This window comes from Pygocentrus nattereri, chromosome 10 (assembly GCF_015220715.1).
Source record: "Pygocentrus nattereri isolate fPygNat1 chromosome 10, fPygNat1.pri, whole genome shotgun sequence".
NCBI classification, from domain to species: Eukaryota; Metazoa; Chordata; class Actinopteri; order Characiformes; family Serrasalmidae; genus Pygocentrus; species Pygocentrus nattereri.
The window spans coordinates 41,730,989-41,749,270 of record NC_051220.1 but is presented as its reverse complement, the minus strand read 5'-3'; the positions used below and the strand labels follow the sequence as shown (position 1 = coordinate 41,749,270).

At 43.5% G+C, this 18,282-nt stretch overlaps 1 non-coding gene and 1 pseudogene across 1 annotated transcript; one reads left to right on the top strand and one right to left on the bottom strand.

Moving 5' to 3' along the window:
- Positions 1-9,695, top strand: part of LOC119264178 — a 33,806-nt pseudogene extending 24,111 nt beyond the window's left edge.
- LOC119264193 lies at positions 6,608-6,798 on the bottom strand. The gene has a single exon (XR_005130858.1). It is a non-coding gene; the product is annotated as a U2 spliceosomal RNA (small nuclear RNA).
- Positions 9,696-18,282: the final 8,587 nt, after the last annotated feature.

The following is an 18,282-nucleotide window of genomic DNA, read 5'->3' as shown; positions in this document are numbered from 1 at the left end:
AAGTGGTCTGTGGTCCCACCTGCAGAACCACTCCTTTATTGAGTGTGTCTTGCTAATTGACAATAATCTCCACCTGTTGTCTGTTCCATTTGCACAACAGCTGTGAAACTGATTGTCAGTGTTGCTTCCTAAGTGGACAGTTTGATTTCACAGAGGTTTGATTTACTTGGAGTTATATTGTGTTGTTTAAGTGTTCCCTTTATTGATTCATTTTTTTGAGCAGTATATATATATACATATACATACATATAGCTGCTGCTGGAAGAAATGACATAACTTGGAACCTGTTGCCCTTTGTGTTGTGTTGTGCACCGGAGAGCAAACAGCAGGAGGTTCAGTGGTGAGCAGGTAAGGATTACTCAGCGTTTCCCATCGGCTCCTTTCATCATCTGTGTGCGTTTTCTTTTAATTGTTTACCTTTTTGTTCCACAGTTAACCATCTGGCCACATGCCTATGGCTGTAAGTGGGAGTTCAGTTACTGTATTTCAACAAAAGCTCAAGAGAGCAGTAATAACATGAAATGATCCACATCCGACTTTAACCCGTTAATTAGTTTTTTCCACTTTAATCCAGATGTGTGGAATCACTTGGCTTGACATTTTAAATGTACATGTTTCCCATCATTTACGTTTCTGTCAGGATCAAATCGAGCCCTTACTGTCACCGTTACTGGTGAATGAAATGATTTTGATTCTGGTTCTAAACATTGAGTCCGATCTGAGACGATTCAAGACAACCAGATACTAACAAAGGTCATAACCCTGCCGTCCAGCACCGGGTGAATAAGTGACCAGACCGCTGCCTGGCTGATTAAATTCTATCTGAGGGTCTGATCCATCTGCTCCTCCACCTCTCCACTCCTCGTTGGCCTTTGACTCTCCATTAAAGACGCGTTTAAATCAGCCTGTTCCAGCCTGAAACGTCTGCATCATAACGCCCTCCACGCCCTAATGACACGGCACAAAGGAGATTGATGTGTTGCATTAAGGGCGTTATACCGAGAGAGAGAGAGAGAGAGAGAGAGAGAGAGAGAGAGAGCACTGTGGGCTGCATTTGTTGCCCTCTGCTGCCCCTTGTGGCCACAGCAGGTTATTACAAACATCATTCGCTTGTCATATTATACACATATATACAAACAGTTCTTGAGGTCTTATACACAATACCGATATATACAGTGTGGATGCGAATATGATGAACTAGACAGCATCTATTTTTAGATGCTTTACTGAAAGAAGCAGCTATGAGATGATAATTGATGATGAGCGTGCATTTACATGTTTTGTCTTCTTTGGGATGTCTAAAATAAAGTCATGAACTCATTTAATCCCAACTTTATTCTCAAAGTCGTGCTATTTGGTTGAATTCCACAGCACAGAGAACTCGGTGAAGCCGGCATAACACAAATACGCTCAGAATACTCTTCTACAGCTCTTTACTGTCCACTTTAATCTAGTGTGAAAGACTGCAGTACAGCCCAGTTCACGCAAGTGCACAAACACATTACATTTCAACCAAAATAACAGAGCAGACGAAGCTTTAGAGGAGACCTAGTGACTTCTGCGAAATAAAAAATCGATATCGTGTACATATAAACATATATATATATGTTTTTTTGTATTATTACATAATCATGCTTGTTGAATTTAAACTCAGTTATTATTGCTCTAGCGTCATCGTTAAGTTCAGTTCACATGACTTGTAAAGTCTTAACACATGATCACTTTTTGGGGGGGGGTGGTTGGGGTTAGGGGTTGGGGGTTGGTCACACACTAATCGATTAGGTATCACACACTACTCAACTTTTAAGCTGCTGCTGACCCGAAAGGAACCCAATGAACTCGCATGAACTCACGCAAACTCTCGCGTTCTGCCGTTACTAGGAGACGCAAATAAACAAACGTGTAGCGACTGCTGCTGTTTTCTCTGCCGTTTGGGCTGAAACAGTGAAGAAGCAGCAGGTAAACATGTTTAAGGATCATGGATTTAAAACTGTGATCATTTTGGGGTCTTTATGAGTTTTAACTGTGCATAAACTCGATTGTGATTTAAACTCCTAGAACTAGAATCACAATCAGAATCAAGCTTTATTGGCCAGGTAAGTTACGCATACAAGGAATTTGGTTTTGGCTACAAGAGCTCACAGCGCACAGTATCAGGCATTCACTTGTAAGGAAAAAGCTTCACATCCGAACGTGAGACTTTCCCCATTTTCCTCTGTTTACTTGCTGTATTTTCTTCTATTGTTGTCCTCAGTCTTCATTAGCTGTTGCAGGAATCTGTTCAGACTCAGTCACTAGATTATACTCAGAGTCGGGTTCCACATTTTTGGGCTCTATATAGAACCCTTTTTGCTAAGAGCGTAGAGGAACCAAAAATGTTTATGTGAATTGCCATTAGCTTAGTGCTAACCTACTACTAGAACACCATAGGTGGCGCTAGCAGCAATTAGCATTATCATAGAGGTGTTTTTTCGAAGGCCTCATTCGTGTCAATCAAAGTTGTTCATCATTGCTGTCGGAACAAAACTTCGTATCTCCTAAATGGAAACTTTACAGGAGAAGGAAAAAACCTACTTTGCTTTTAATGTAAGTCAATGGAACCAGAATTTTTTCCAAGTCATTTTTAGGCGTTTCTGTTTATCCGTTCATCATGAAATTCACACATAATGTAACCGACGACAGGTCTTTTCAAATTATATAAAAAACTGAAAAACGTCCAAAATGGAGACGTGAGGTTTTGTGGGAGGAACCCCACGCAGACACGGGGAGAACATGCAGACTCTACGCAGAGAGGACCCCGGTCACCCGGCCGGGGAATCGAACCCAGGCCCTCCTCGCTGGGAGGCGACAGCGCCACCCACCACGCCACCCCATTATAGACTCTGTGTTTTTAAACCACTGCATGTTGCACAGTAGACAGTAGCACAACCTGTCCTCATCTGAGAACATCAGTTTAAAGTTCATAAAATAATTTACAGAAGCTGAAATCTGACGTCCTCATAGGAAGAAGTTCTATTTATAACACAGGTTTCCGTCCTGATGAACTTCTACGCAACATTCAGCGACTCATAAACACAAAGAATTACTTTTCTGTAGCTTAGATCACAAAATAGAATAAAAACAAACAACACAGGCTCTTCCAAGCAGCGCTGACGCCCATACTGCACAACCAAATGAGAGAAACATGCAAATAGCGCTCTCTCAGCCGCTGTAGACGGCCTGCGCAGCACAAATGACCCACTTCACGTAGAAATATACTCTTCAGATTTCTTTAGAAAATGACTCCAGGCATTAACAAGCACACGCGGAAAAGATGCCGTCTAAAATGTCCAAACTCACCAAAGCAGAACCACGATCTGAGTCTAAACTGTAGCTTTATTTATCACAGTTCAGTCCAAATGAGCCTGGTTTCTAGAACTGCATGGCTCTAGATGAATTCATATTAATATTGCCAGCAACAAATGTTAACCCTGTCAGCCCTACATTAAGACCTTTCGCCTGCCTTTGTGTTCAGCGCAGCCTCAGCTAATGAGGAGTAGCTGGACGAAGGACTGGGGGTTGAAGTATTTCGTGGCAGATCCAGTTATTCATGGATGTAAACAGCTTACATAATGCACAGCCAATTACATGCCATCATATGTAAAAATAATGATGTTTTGCACAGTGATGTGTTACACAATGTGCTGTAATGGTGTCCAAAAGGGTCAGCAAGTTGATTACTTCACTTGGCAGATGTCCAGTGAGATATCAGCTACTAACTGCTGTGGTAAGAATCAGGACCTGACCTATCAGGATGATGCATTGCTCATTAACACTTTATTCGGGTAGTCCAATGCCGAAGATGCTTACCTCGCATTAAACCTACATTCAACTGATTATTTATTGAACTTACCTTTCCTGTTCTCTGACTTTAAAATCAGTCTAATCCTAATACCCTTAATCCTTACCCTGGATCTGAACCAAGAGCTGGAGTAGGTCTGGCTACATGCACTCTTTGCCTGACCGCCAGCCTATTAATGACGTCAGTGCCACTGTTTTGTTGGTTTTATGAGCAAAAAACAATGAACTACATACTGTTGGGCAAAAAGAGTTACACTGAACATCCACATAGTCCATGTGGTCAGGACCCCCATGGACCCTCACAGAGCAGGTACTATTTGGGTGGTGGGTCATTCTCAGCACTGCAGTAACACTGACGTGGTGGTGGGGGTGTGTCAGTGTGTGTTGTGTTGGATCAGACACAGCAGAGCTGCTGAAGGTTTAAACACTGCGTCCACTCACTGTCCATTTCTACCTTATCAGTCTACCTTGTAGATGTAATGGGAACATTTACATTGTTTGCACCTGCACAGAACCTTTATTTCTAAAAGTCTATGAATGAGAGCAATAGGCTATAGTCCCAGAAAGGTTGGACCACTGACTGCAGATGCATATGACATATGCACTTATTGACTGTATATATGATGTTATGAAATATACAAGCCCACTCCAGGTAAGGGGAAAGGACCTGCCCCAGGTGGAGGAGTTTAAGTATCTTGGGGTCTTGTTCACGAGTCACGGGAAGAGGGATGGTGAGATCGGCCGCAGGCTGGGACAGGCGGCAGCAGTGATGCGGTCACTGTACTGGACTGTAGTGGTGAAGTGGGAGTTGAGCCAAAAGGCCAAGCTCTCTGTTTACCGGTCGGTCTACATCCCGACCCTCACCTGTGGTCATGAGCTGTGGGTAATGACCGAAAAAACGAGATCACGGATACAAGCGGTGGAAATGAGCCTCTTCGCCGGGTGGTGGGCCACACGCTCTGCGATAGAGTGAGGAGCTCGGTCATCTGGAAGGAGCTCGGAGTAGAGCTACTCCTCCTCATTGAGAGGAGCCAGCTGAGGTGGTTCGGGCATCTGATCCGGATGCCCCCTGGACGCCTCCCGGTGGTCGTCCTAGGACCCGCTGGAGGGATTATGTCTCCAAGTTGGCCTTGGAGCAGCTTGGGGTCCCCGGGAATGAGCTGGAGGAAGTTGCGGGGGAACAGGGTCATCTGGGACTCTCTGCTCTCCCAACTGCTACCGCAACCCTGTCTGGACTAGCGGTCCACGATGATGGATGGATGAAATATACACTCATTGACATAATATAACTAATATTTATGATATATACGCATATTGCAACATGCAGACACTGTTGCTCTCACTGGATGTCGGTGATGAAAATTGGACACTGTGCTCACTCTGTGGAAATCGGGATTTTAACGTTCAGGTTCTGTGTTCAGAATAATGGCACTGAATTACTGAAAGTAATGCATATGTTATGATGTTGTCCTCTCATATGGCAATAACAAAATGCTCTGCTTTGAAATGGAGCAAAATCTTCCTTAGGGTCAAATAATAAGACAAACGGGATTAACTGTGATGAATTATTTGAATCGTTTAACAGCTCTAGTCTAAATAAAACGTGGAATTTCACCTGGTCGGCAAGACAGCTTATAATAATCCCCCCTTCCTTTTAAAAATATCATCCAGGAACGTCACACTGTGCACAGTAACTTTATTATACAAAACATTTCTGGCTTGAAAAGATTTAAGAGTGAGTGTTCGTGCACACCCCTCCAGCCATCCACCTCAGTGGTCCTCAGGGAACCCCAGATTTTTTTGCTCCAACCCAATTCGGTGCACATAGAGGTGAATCAAAAACGTAGACTGTCTGAGGGTCCCTGAGGAACCAGCTCAGAACCACTGCTCTAACTCTCTAAACCTCAATTTCCCACCACAGCTGAGGAAAAACGGGCTTTTGATTCTGCTATTGAACGGTTTCTCTCGCCTACTGCTAACTTAACCAACGTATATTTAAATCCTATGAAGAAACTACAGCCAAATTCAGGTTAACTATATTTAGACACCACTAAACGTTTGCAGATCTGATATTTTATTGACACACTGGTCAAGAAAACATTGTACAAAAACACTGTGAAGTGGCAGGAGCCAAAAATGTTAACTGCATCATGCACTCTCGGGGGAAAGGCCTCAGACATATACGTCATCTTGTCAAGTTATGGTTTATCATTTTATCAGTCACTTAAGTCTTTGACTTGTCTGAAAGGTTTGACAGTGACGGTGTGGCGTATGTGACAGGCTTCACCTCCATCAGCACATAAGACAGAAACTTCAGTTCCTTCCACTGTCAATTTTTCTCCTGTTCACTTTTATGCGATGTTTGTGCCTCCAAAGTGAATAAATGTGCACTTTGCAAAGGTGTGAGTATTTTGGAGAAACATAATAATAATAATAATAATAATAATAATAATAATAATAATGACCAACGTCTGTCCCCAAGATTGTATTTGTATATTATGATACTGACCTAAACACTATATATGAATAAATATGAAGTGACCCTTATTAGTCACACAAAGGGGAAATTGAACACACACACTAGGGGGCAGTGAACACACTTGCCCAGAGCGGTGGGCAGCCCTATCCACAACGCCTGGGGAGCTGTTGGGGGTTAGGTGTCTTGCTCAAGGACACCTCAGTCACGTACTGTTGGCTCTGGGGATCGAACCGGCAACCTTCTGGCCACAGGGCCGGTTCTCTAACCTCCAGCCCATGACTGCCCCAAAGGAGGTCCACCATTCCCGGAGGTCCTGCAACACCAGGTCGATGCGTGGAGCAGACGGAGCGAGCCCCTATTCCGTCACCCTGTTGTAAAACTCTATTTAATATGTGGTCCTCATACAGAGGACATATCAGATATTAAACCGATGAGAACAGATACTAAACTTGATCTTAGCCAAAAGGCTGTGAAGCGAAATATTATTAGACAATTATCAGAAAACAATATAATTCAGGTCTTTTTCTTCATACATATGCAAATAGACCCAGGACAGTGTTTGAGGTTGGGGTGCTGAGATTGTAAGCAGCATAGTTTGTAACATCATATCACTGCTGTCGGAACAAAACCTTGTATCTCCAAAACGGTAACTTTACAGGAGAAGGAAACAGACTTTACTTTTAGTGTAAATCAATGGAACCGGACGTTTTAATAAAAAGCATTTTGGATCATTTCTTTTAGTCCATTCATCATGAAATTTACACACAATGTAAAGAGTAACAGATATTTTCAAATGATGTCAAAAAACTGAAAAAATGCCACAAATGGAGATATGAGGTTTTGTTCTAACAGCAGTGAAATACATAACATAATGCAAAATGTATGATTTTTGATCATTTACATCAAAAGGAACATGCTATATAATATATAATGTACACCGCTCAAAAAAATAAAGGGAACACTTAAACAACACAATATAACTCCAAGTAAGTCAAACGTCTGTGAAATCAAACTGTCCACTTAGGAAGAAACACTGACAATCAGTTTCACAGCTGTTGTGCAAATGGAACAGACAACAGGTGGAGATTATTGACAGTTAGCAAGACACACTCAATAAAGCAGTGGTTCTGCAGGTGGGACCACAGACCACTTCTCAGCACCTTTCTGCTTTCTGGCTGATGTTTTGGTCACTTTTGAATGTTGGTGGTCTTTCACACTCGTGGTAGCAGGAGACGGACTCTACAACCCACACAAGTGGCTCAGGTAGTGCAGCTCATCCAGGATGGCACATCAATACGAGCTGTGGCAAGAAGGTTTACTGTGTCTGTCAGCGTAGTGTCCAGAGGCTGGAGGCGCTACCAGGAGACAGGCCAGTACACCAGGAGACGTGGAGGAGGCTGTAGGAGGGCAACAACCCAGCAGCAGGACCGCTACCTCCGCCTTTGTGCAAGGAGGAACAGGAGGAGCTGCCAGAGCCCTGCAGAATGACCTCCAGCAGGCCACAAATGTGCATATGTCTGCACAAACGGTTAGAAACCGACTCCATGAGGATGGTATGAGGGCCCGACGTCCACAGATGGGGGTTGTGCTCACAGCCCAACACCGTGCAGGACGCTTGGCATTTGCCAGAGAACACCAGGTTGGGCAAATTCACCACTGGTGCCCTGTGATCTTCACAGATGAAAGCAGGTTCACACTGAGCACATGTGACAGACGTGACGGAGTCTGGAGACGCCGTGGAGAGCGATCTGCTGCCTGCAACATCCTTCAGCATGACCGGTTTGGCAGTGGGTCAGTAATGGTGTGGGGTGGCATTTCTTTGGAGGGCCGCACAGCCTGACTGACTTTAGGTAACGAGATGAGATCCTCAGACCCCTTGTGAGACCATATGCTGGTGCGGTTCCTCCTAATGCAGGACAATGCTAGACCTCATGTGGCTGGAGTGTGTCAGCAGTTCCTGCAAGATGAAGGCATTGAAGCTATGGACCGGCCCGCCCGTCCCCCAGACCTGAATCCGATTGAGCACATCTGGGACATCATGTCTCGCTCCATCCACCAACGCCACGTTGCACCACAGACTGTCCAGGAGCTGGCGGATGCTTTAGTCCAGATCTGGGAGGAGATCCCTCAGGAGACCATCCACCACCTCATCAGGAGCTGCCCAGGCGTTATAGGGAGGTCATACAGGCACATGGAGGCCACACACAACACTGAGCCTCATTTTGACTTGTTTTAAGGACATCACATAAAAGTTGGATCAGCCTGTCGTGTGTTTTTCCACTTTAATTTTGTGTGTGACTCCAAATCCAGGCCTCCACTGGTTAATAAATTTGATTTCCATTGATGATTTTTGTGATTTTGTTGTCGGCACATTCAACTTTGTACAGAACAAAGTATTCAATGAGAATATTTCATTCATTCAGATCTAGGACGTGTTATTTGAGTGTTCCCTTAATTTTTTTGAGCAGTGTGTGTGTATATATATATATATATATATATATATATATATATATATATATATATATATATATATGTGTGTGTGTTGGCACATAAAACCACTAATGCACACCTCTATTTCTCTGCTATCTCTTCCCTCTGGGCAAACTTTATGCAAATGAGCTAAGGGGTGATCAATCAGATTGCTCATTGCTCGAACCAATTGTGTCACTCCACAGTCCCATGCTGAGATTCAACTCTCCCTACAAGTGATAAAAATAAATGCATTTAAAATATGGGACATTGAAACTTTAGATGGTTTTTAGTTTAATATAAAAATAATAAAGTGAAAAACAATATTAGGCTGTTTTAGGGTTCAGACGTGGCCCAGAACTCTCCACACACTTTCCCTCTGTGCACATCAAACTGCTTGTGTTTTAGCAACGTGCCCCCAAAACGGCCAGCAGTTGTCAAGGGAAGTAATTCCTAATGCTAGCTAGCTCAATTTCCCGTTCCACCTTAAATGACGCAGCAGTTCTGATCATTTAAGCTGATGTCTGATGTCTCAGTTGTTCCCGTGTGCTTCAAACTGGCCAGGGTTAATTCTCTAAATGACTGGCGCCCAGTTGCTCTGACCTCCATCATAAGCAAGTGCTTTGAGAAGCTGGTCAGAGACTTCATCTGCTCCTCACTGCCTGCCACCCTGGACCCACTGCAGTTTGCCTACAGACAGAACAGATCCACTGATGACGCAACAGCCTTGACTCTACACACTGCCCTCTCCCATCTGGACAAAAGGAACACGTATGTGAGAACGCAGTTTGTGGACTACAGCTCAGCGTTCCACACCATCGTCCCCTCAAGGCGCGACATTAAGCTTCGGGTTCTGGGTCTGAACAGTTCTCTGTGCAGCTGGATCCTGAACTTCCTGACAGGCTGACACCAGGTGATAAAGATGGGCAGATTCACCTCCTCCTCACTGCCCCCTGTGTGCTCAGCCCCCTCTTGTACACCCAATGTCATCAAATTTGCAGATGACACCACAACTTTTGGCCTGATGACCAATGACAACCAGGAGGCCTACAGAGAAGAGGTCAGCTTTCTGACATGCTGGTGCCAAGAGAACAACCTCTCTCTCAAAGTCAACAAGACCAAGGAGGTCATGCACACTCCCATCACCACCAACAGAGCCACGGTAAAGAGGGTCAGCAGCTTCAGGTTCGGACATGGAGCAAACACACCACATGGGTGGTAAAGAAGGCACAACCACCTCAGGCGGCTGAAGAGGTTTGGCATGAACCCCTGCATCCTCAGAACATTCCACACATGTACTGTGGAGAGCGTTCTAACAGGCTCCCTCACCACCTCGTATGGAAACTGCACTGCCATCGAGCAGAAAGCTCCGCAGAGGGTAATGCCCAACACATCATCCGGGTCCAGCCCTGACATCTCCTGGATTTATACATCAGCCACTGCCTGAGGAAGACCAGGAGGATTTTGAAGGATTCCTCCCACCCAAGCCACTGTCTGTTCTCACAGCTGCTGAGCGGGAGGAGGTACAGAAGCATAAAGTCCAGAACCAGCCGGTTCTGACACAGTTTCTTCCCCCGGGTCACCAGGCGGCTGAACAGCCAGTAGTGCTGGTGTATCGGTCTATAGGCCTGTCACTGCACCGCTGAGTCACCATCATGATGATCTCCATGGACAAACCAGACCTCATCCACACCATCAGACTCACTCTGATCCTCTGCACCTTCAGTCTAGCAAATCTGTACTCACACATATAGACTGACATCTGTACATGTTCTATCCTTATCCTGTACAATCTGGAAGATTCTATCAGTGTTCTGTCCCTGAGAACCTGCATCTCATTATTATCTCCCTCAGACTAACTGCACATACTGAATGTGGACAAAAGCACATTTCACAGTTTTATTCCATAACTTATTACTGTACAACTGTACATTGTAATAGTGCAGTACTAGTGTATGTAGTGTATATATATATATATATATATATATATTTCTTTTTCTGTTTAGATATTTATATATTTTTTGTATTTAAATTATTTAAGGGGGCTACGCACCTAAAATTTTCATTCACTTTCCACCTGTGTAAATGTGATGTGACAATAAACGTGATTTGAATTGATTTGATTTGATGCAGAATGTAACTGCTGCTCCATTTAAGGTGGAACGGGAAAATTTGAACAAGAATGAGAACCAGGGTATGTGACCTCTGGTCTAGAATGAACTGTGAACTAATAAATCTTAATAACATCAAGAAGGAAATCATGAAAACAACAGTGGTGAACAGTAACTAAGTAACTGTAATATGTTACTGTAATTTAGTAGTTTTTTTGGTATCTTGGTATCTGTACTGAAGTTTCTCCGTTCTGGACTTTTTCCTTTCACTCCACTACATTTCAGAGTCTAATATCCGACTTTTTCCTCCTACATTTTGAGAAATCGGTCGTTCCTTTTGGTTTCTGTGTGTATAAAAACGTAACATGTCAAAACGAAAGAAGCGCAAAGCCAGAGCACCAATCAGGGCCCAGCGGTCACTTTGTTTAGAGCTGGTTTTGACCTGTTGGTCATACCGACCCAGTGCAGCACGCGGTTCAACGTCAGCGCAGCAGCGTAAAACTTTGGGAGAGTCTGTTCAACATAAATGATGAACTAACCTAACTTTGTGTAAATAGAGCTCAATATAGAAATATGTCCACATATGCAGTCGAGACTGACGCGGCTTTTTTCTGAATTTCTACAAACACCATTTCATTTTATAGTAAATGAGTTTGGGCTGGTTTATGTTTATGAACAGACGCCTACAGATCAACATAGTAAAGGAGCTCATCTGTGATCCTGAGTTTAAAGCCAGTTTTTATTCAACTTAAACTTGGAACTAAGTTGTAAATAAATCTGAAACTGAAACTTTGCTTGTGTGTAAAAAGTGATTTCAGAGCCACTCGGTTCTCCCTGATGGAAACTGTTTACCTTCAGTGTTTTGTGCTTCTGATCATTTTAATAGACGTCAGCGTCGCTAATTAATGACGTTCTATTAAAAGACTGGTTTACCAAGAGAGACGCTGGAGGACTTTCACCTGAAATGAGTTCATGAAGCCAGTCTGGTTATAAAAATGATAACAGGACATCAGAGCCAGAATTCCTCTTTTAGTACTTTTACTTTATACTTAAGTACATTTGAAGGGAAATACTTTAGTACTTTTACTCAAGTGGAGGTCTAAAGGGAGGAACTTCTACTTTTACTGGAGGAATATTTTACCTTGGGGGTGTCTGCTTTAACTTGAGGACATGGTTTATGTAGCTCGTCCACCTCTGGAAAATGAATATCCAGAATGCCTCATGTATCAAAAGCAGAGGTCAAATTTCAAGCTAGAAAATATCCGTCAACAGAATTAAAAAAAAAAAAGAAAAGACAAAGTAAACAGGTAATGACACTAAATTGTTTATCATGTCAGAATGTTTAACTGTTTCCTAAAAATTCTACTGAATAAAAACATCCTGATGTCATGTATATGATTTTTTATCATTTATATCAAACAGAACATGCCACAATGTGCTATAACAGCACAAGACAACAATAAATACTCATACAGTACATCTGACACATCAACCCACTAATGCACACCCCAATTTCTCTCCCTCTGGACAAACGTTATGCAAATTAGATCACTAATGTGTGGCACGGTAACCCAGTGTGCCTCTCCTTTTGGTTTCTTTTGTGTGTTATTATTGGATCTAAAATATTATCGACTTAACTTTTCTTCCAAACTTGTGAATAATACTTTGGAGAATCCGAATTTCATTGCCATTAGATGATCTTCACCAGTGCTTCACCTGTGTCAGCCATCCTGCCAATTAATTGATAACTTTAGCTACAGATGACTGGCCTAATTAAAGCTCCTGCTATGGACATAAACCACATCCTGAAACCTCTAGATCTGCTTCCGGCTCTCCAGGTCTGGTGTGAGTGAAAGAGTGACTGAGCGAGATCTAAGCCAAGTCCATGAGGAGCATCTAAAAAGGCCTCCCGAGGCAGGTCAGGCAGTCGCTGTGCCTCTGTGCTGTAAGGCTAAGCTTATTTACTTAGTATAGTGCTCCTGTGATTTCCCACACGCTTGGCCGTGGCAGCGGTGGCAGACGATTGCGCCTGGAGCAGTCAAAGGGCTGAAAAGGCCTGTAATTACACCACCGCGCAACAACGTCCACAGAGCACAAGCAAGAGGAAGCCGACGTTTAGCATTCAGCTTGCCACGTTCCTCTAACGTTTCTCTGGACGCCAATTAAGAAGGTGTCGAGCTGGAAGGGCCCCCGTCCCCCGGGCCGCGGTAAAAACCTGGCTTAATGCAGCGCTGTTACACACTCAGCGTCCTTTCAGGAGACGTAGAGGCATTCAATACAGCGCAGCGATGGCAAAAAAGAGGCTTTAATGTTTGCTCTTCAAGGGATTAGCGGGGTTGATACGCTGAGCCGAGTCCCCTCCCTTCAGACGAATTTCCAGCCATGTTTTATTCATTAACTCCATTAAGCAGGGCCGCACAATAGAGCCGAGCATGCAGGGTGGAGTTTTTTATGTGTACTCTCTTTTATTTACGCAGCCATAGGGCGTCTGCCGAGTTGAGTTTGATGATTCTGATCTCTTCGCTCCGTGTTAGGCTGATGTCAGCATCATCCAAAACACACACTGCCTTTCTGTCTTCTCTTTTCACCTCGTAAATCCGCTCCTCTCCACGCTCCTGTTTGTTTTCTTTTTTTATTTCCAAAGCTGCCACGAGCGGTTCGGCATCACAGTTTTATCAGACTGATGAAAGAGCAGAAGCGGATCAGCATACGCAAAAATGTTCCATCATGATCTGGTCAACGCAGCGGCGTATCGGCACAATCACACCTCGGACACGGATGTTTCCACAGATCACAGAAGGCCGGTTAGGAAAATAGATGCCACACTCGCTCTGTATCAGGGGTTATCAACCTTTTCTACCCCAAGGCCCATCGGTTGAAAACTATAAGGCACACAGAAAAACTGAAATCAACCAATCGCTCGAACTGAGAGCCTCCAGAAAAGGTCAGATCGCCCATTTCGCTTCAAACACAGAAAACTAAATCCACTGTTAAAATACAGGTTAAAAAACCGTATGATTGCAGAGATGACAACAAGATGGAAAAAGCAGAAGAGGTAGATGTAGACGTGGGCTGTGGAGGTGCAGCCCATCACGTTTTCACTGAAAACACTCTTGCGGCTCCCACAGGCGTCACCGAGTGCGTTTACATGCACTCAATAAACTGATCATACTTGGATTTCTGCAGTTATCAGATAATTCAAGTGGTCATGTAAACACCACAGTCTGATCTAGAAATCTGATTAAGAAATCTGATAAAGAGGCTGGATTCTAGCTCAGTGATCAGATTTCTCAGTGTGTGACGGTCAGACAGATTGGCAGACGCTCGCAGATAAAGTGCGGTGACTTTAATGATCCACTCAGTCCAAAGGGAAAAACACAACTCACAGTATAATATCCAGTCCAGTAATCGATAACATGAAACCATCCGAAACAGGGCAACAGTATCCAAGGGGCAAAAACACAAATCATACACGGGAAAATACGTCCAAGTTTCGATACACAAAATAAACAGAATAGCAGAATCAGAGAACGCTCAGTGATTGTCTAAACAATACTTCGCGAAGTTTTCAACCTGAATCCCTGCTTAAATATTAGCAGGGGATGAGCATCAGGTGAAGAGTTCAATAATCCGGTGACTGAGAGCGCTGATAGGTGCATGGGGAAACCATGTGACCTGTCTGAGAATCTTGGGGTTTGGAGTTTTCAAAGGCTGAGTCCCCTATCACGTGATCGATCACATGGTCTCCCCTAGCACTCTGGGAGATGAAGTCCCGCTCCTTCGCAGAATGCATGACACAGTGCTGTGAGCTCTTTGGATTTCCCAGCCTGAGCACGTGCGAAAACAGACGGAGGTACCGGAAATATGCAGGCAGCGTCGCTGAAACCGAATGCATGCTTGACGAATATAAGGATTTAAAGATTCTTCATCTTTTAGATGATGTATGTTCATATCTTCAGGTGAAGTGCGGCGATGTTTTAAAAGAGCTGCGGTATGAAGTTTGGGTTTTACGTTAAGCTTACTTCACGTCGTCTTCTGTGAGTTTACTGGCTGGTTGCGAAGCAGAAATCTGATCACTGTCCGACTCCTGTAGACCCGGAGTTTCCCCGTTATCTGATCACTCCAGGGCATGTAAACACACTCATCGTTTGGTCTGGAGTCTGTTTAGTTTTATGGGTTTTAGAGCCTCATTTGAATTAAACCCACTCCACTCAGTGGGCTTTTGGACTTCGTCATCACGGTCAACAATAACAGTAAACGTTCCTGCGTCAGCTGCAGCTCTATCAATGAGAGTCTGTAAAGACTCTTATCAGACATTGAAACAGGCAGATCATACCGACAGTATAGAAGAGAAGAGGAAAGCCAGCTCTATTGATGAATTCCCTCGTTTCATCGTAAAATGTGTCCCACCAGCAGCCAGGGTTCGGTTGGAGCTGTTTGATGAAGACCTGAATATGGGTGGAGTGTTCAGACACGTCAAAACGGAGCGAACTAAAGGACAAAGTTTGATAGGAAAGCGTCCTGAGGAGCCATCTCTGGCTGACTGTCTGGACTGAGTGCCCGCAGCTGCGTTCTCCCAAACGAATGGCGTCTCTACTGTGAACTACTGCCTCCCGCTGAGAACATGCCTGCAGACCACCAGAGGGCTCTTCACGGCCCACTGCTGGTCCACGGCCCACTGGTTGGCAAATCTTACTCTATATCACAAAACCAAACATTTTTGCCGCCTTTGTCCTAATGTAATACTAGAGTTTGGATTTTAGCCTGTTTCTCTTTCTGTCTCGGCTTCTGGATCACAAAAGCACATAAACAGTACTGATACGGAATATCAGAGATCTGATAACCGCAGGCCGTATTACAGAAACATCCCAACTCTGAAGTCTTATCTTATCTTTTTAGTCACCATGACGACTTGGGATTGAATTTACAACAGCAGCTATTATAACAATTCTTGTTTTTCACCCCCCTAAGTCTGCAGCTCTCCCCGGTTCCCTCTCATTACCTTTGTCTGTCAATGTTGGAAGCAATACTGCAGTGATGGTGGTGAATAATGAGGAGACTTGAGCTGAATGTGTGGCTGTTGACTCCTCCTAATAATGTTAGCACAGCTCACAGGCCAACTAAAGCTTTGAGAAATGGAAACTGAAACTGGGGAGCTGTGATTCCCCTTCAAACAGCTGGGGGCGCTGCGACAATATTCATAACACTTTTCCTTCTACTCAGCTGAGGAAAGGAATTTAAGTTGGCACATTTCAGCCTTTATATTTAGTTACTAATTCCTATTCTGAGTTTAATTTCATTCTGTTGGTGAGAACATCTGTACTGTTTTGCGTGGTCACGTATCTGACTCTGGAGCTTCAGGATTTTATTTTGAATAAAAAATTTAAAAAAAGAGCAGAGCCACACAAATTTTAGTCCCTGTACTGAAAGGTACTGCATGTACTAATTTCTACTGCAAGTCAGTAAGTTACTCAGTACCTGATACTTCTGTACTTCTGCTAAGGTAGTTTTACTTTCACTTGAGTATTGATTTGGGCTACTTGGCTCAGCAGAGTGCCGAGCATGTGTAATGCACTAATTGCCATTTCTACTCATTTTTCATCAATTCATTGCTCCGTTTTTACTAATCCACAATGTTTATTTACAATTCTCTATACTTTCTTTCAGTTCTTGTCCCTCCACTCTTCCATTAACTGCTGTTATTTGTTGGTTTGACTGATTTGACTCCAGTTAACCTGTTTAGTCTATTTAGTCATATTTATTGTCTTTTACTGCGTAATAAGTTAATTAGTAATTTATTTACCCATTTATTTTAATAAATGTTGAACCCTGTTTATCATCACTCTCATGCAACAAAATTTATCTCTATTTTTGTCACTTTTTGTTCTAAGCTGGACTGACTCCACACACCCCGCCTCGCCTCCAGGCTTTTACTCTACTCCTCTGTTTTAAAACATTCGGTTATGAAAAGGAACAAATACCAACTTTTCACCTGGAGGAACTGATTTAAGCTCCACAATCAGACCTTAAACCCACTGCTGGAGCTTTGAGGAAACATCTACACTGTTTGTACCTTGATGAATGAAAAACGTACCTGAACAGAACCTTAATTTCTGACCGTGAACTGACTGGGTCACCTCATAGCTCAAATCTCATAAATCCCTTCCGAAACTACTGAGGTCCAGACCTCAGTGCTCCCATGGTAGTTATGGCCCTGCTGATATGTCGTGGGCTGAAGGTCAGGGAACCGGCATTGTGACCGTAAGGTCACCGATTCAATCCCCAGAGCTGACAATAGATGACTGAGGTGTCCTGGAGCAAGACACCTAACCCCAACTGCTTCCCGGGTGCCGTGGATAGGGCTGCTCACTGCCCCCTAGTGTGTGTGTGTTCACTAGTGTGTATGTGGTGTTTCACTTCACAGATGGGTTAAATGCGGAGGTGACATTTCCCCGTTGTGGGACTAATAAGGGTCACTTAATCTAATCTTAATAAACAATAATTGACACTTCCTTGTGACTGATGCCATTAACTGAGCTTTCAACTGTTTTTCATGGGAAACATTTGGAAGACAAAGTTAAAAAAAAAGTAATGAAGATGTGAAGAGATGAATAAAATCGGTGTGTATTGTAACTGTTATGCAAATGTCAAAAAAAACTTCAATGCAAATTTTTATACAAAAAAATGGGGCACTGCTTTTTTGCCGTGCCAACTGGTTCATGCTACCAATCATGGTAACACTATTTGGATGGTCCACTGGAGATGCTTCATGGTTACTCAATCTGTCTTTAACTAAGATTAATAACTAAATGCAACTGAACTTGAAGTAGAGTCTGAAAGATTACACTAAATCTAACTCTAAACCCAACCTATCCTTAACTTCAACCCTAAACCTAAACGTACTCCTAAACCTAACCCTAACTTAGAAGCTGTTGAGACTCACCAGAAAGTCTGCTGATAGTTTAAGCATCTGTAGATCATCTACAGGGGACCACCTGAATAAAGCGTGACCCAAATCATATGTTGTAAAATTGATTTTAGGTAATATGACGTGAAATTATTGCCATATCACTGACCCTTAGTGAACTCTGTACCCTAATATGCTCCAAACTAACAACATCTCCCACTCTCAGGGATAAAAGTCTGCATATTTATCTTGACCTTGGACTGGCTCTCCAATCAGTCCATGCACTGGGGTCAGATAAACACCCACACTGTTTTTCTTCCCTGTGAAAGAGGAGGTGCTGCAGCAGCGGACCGCTGTGTGGAATACAGATTACACAATTATCAGACGACATGATGGAGTGACTGAGGTCGTCCTCCGGCGGCCGAGGGGAGAGAGCACGCTGCTGCGCTAATTAGTCATAGCATTGAGGTAATTAC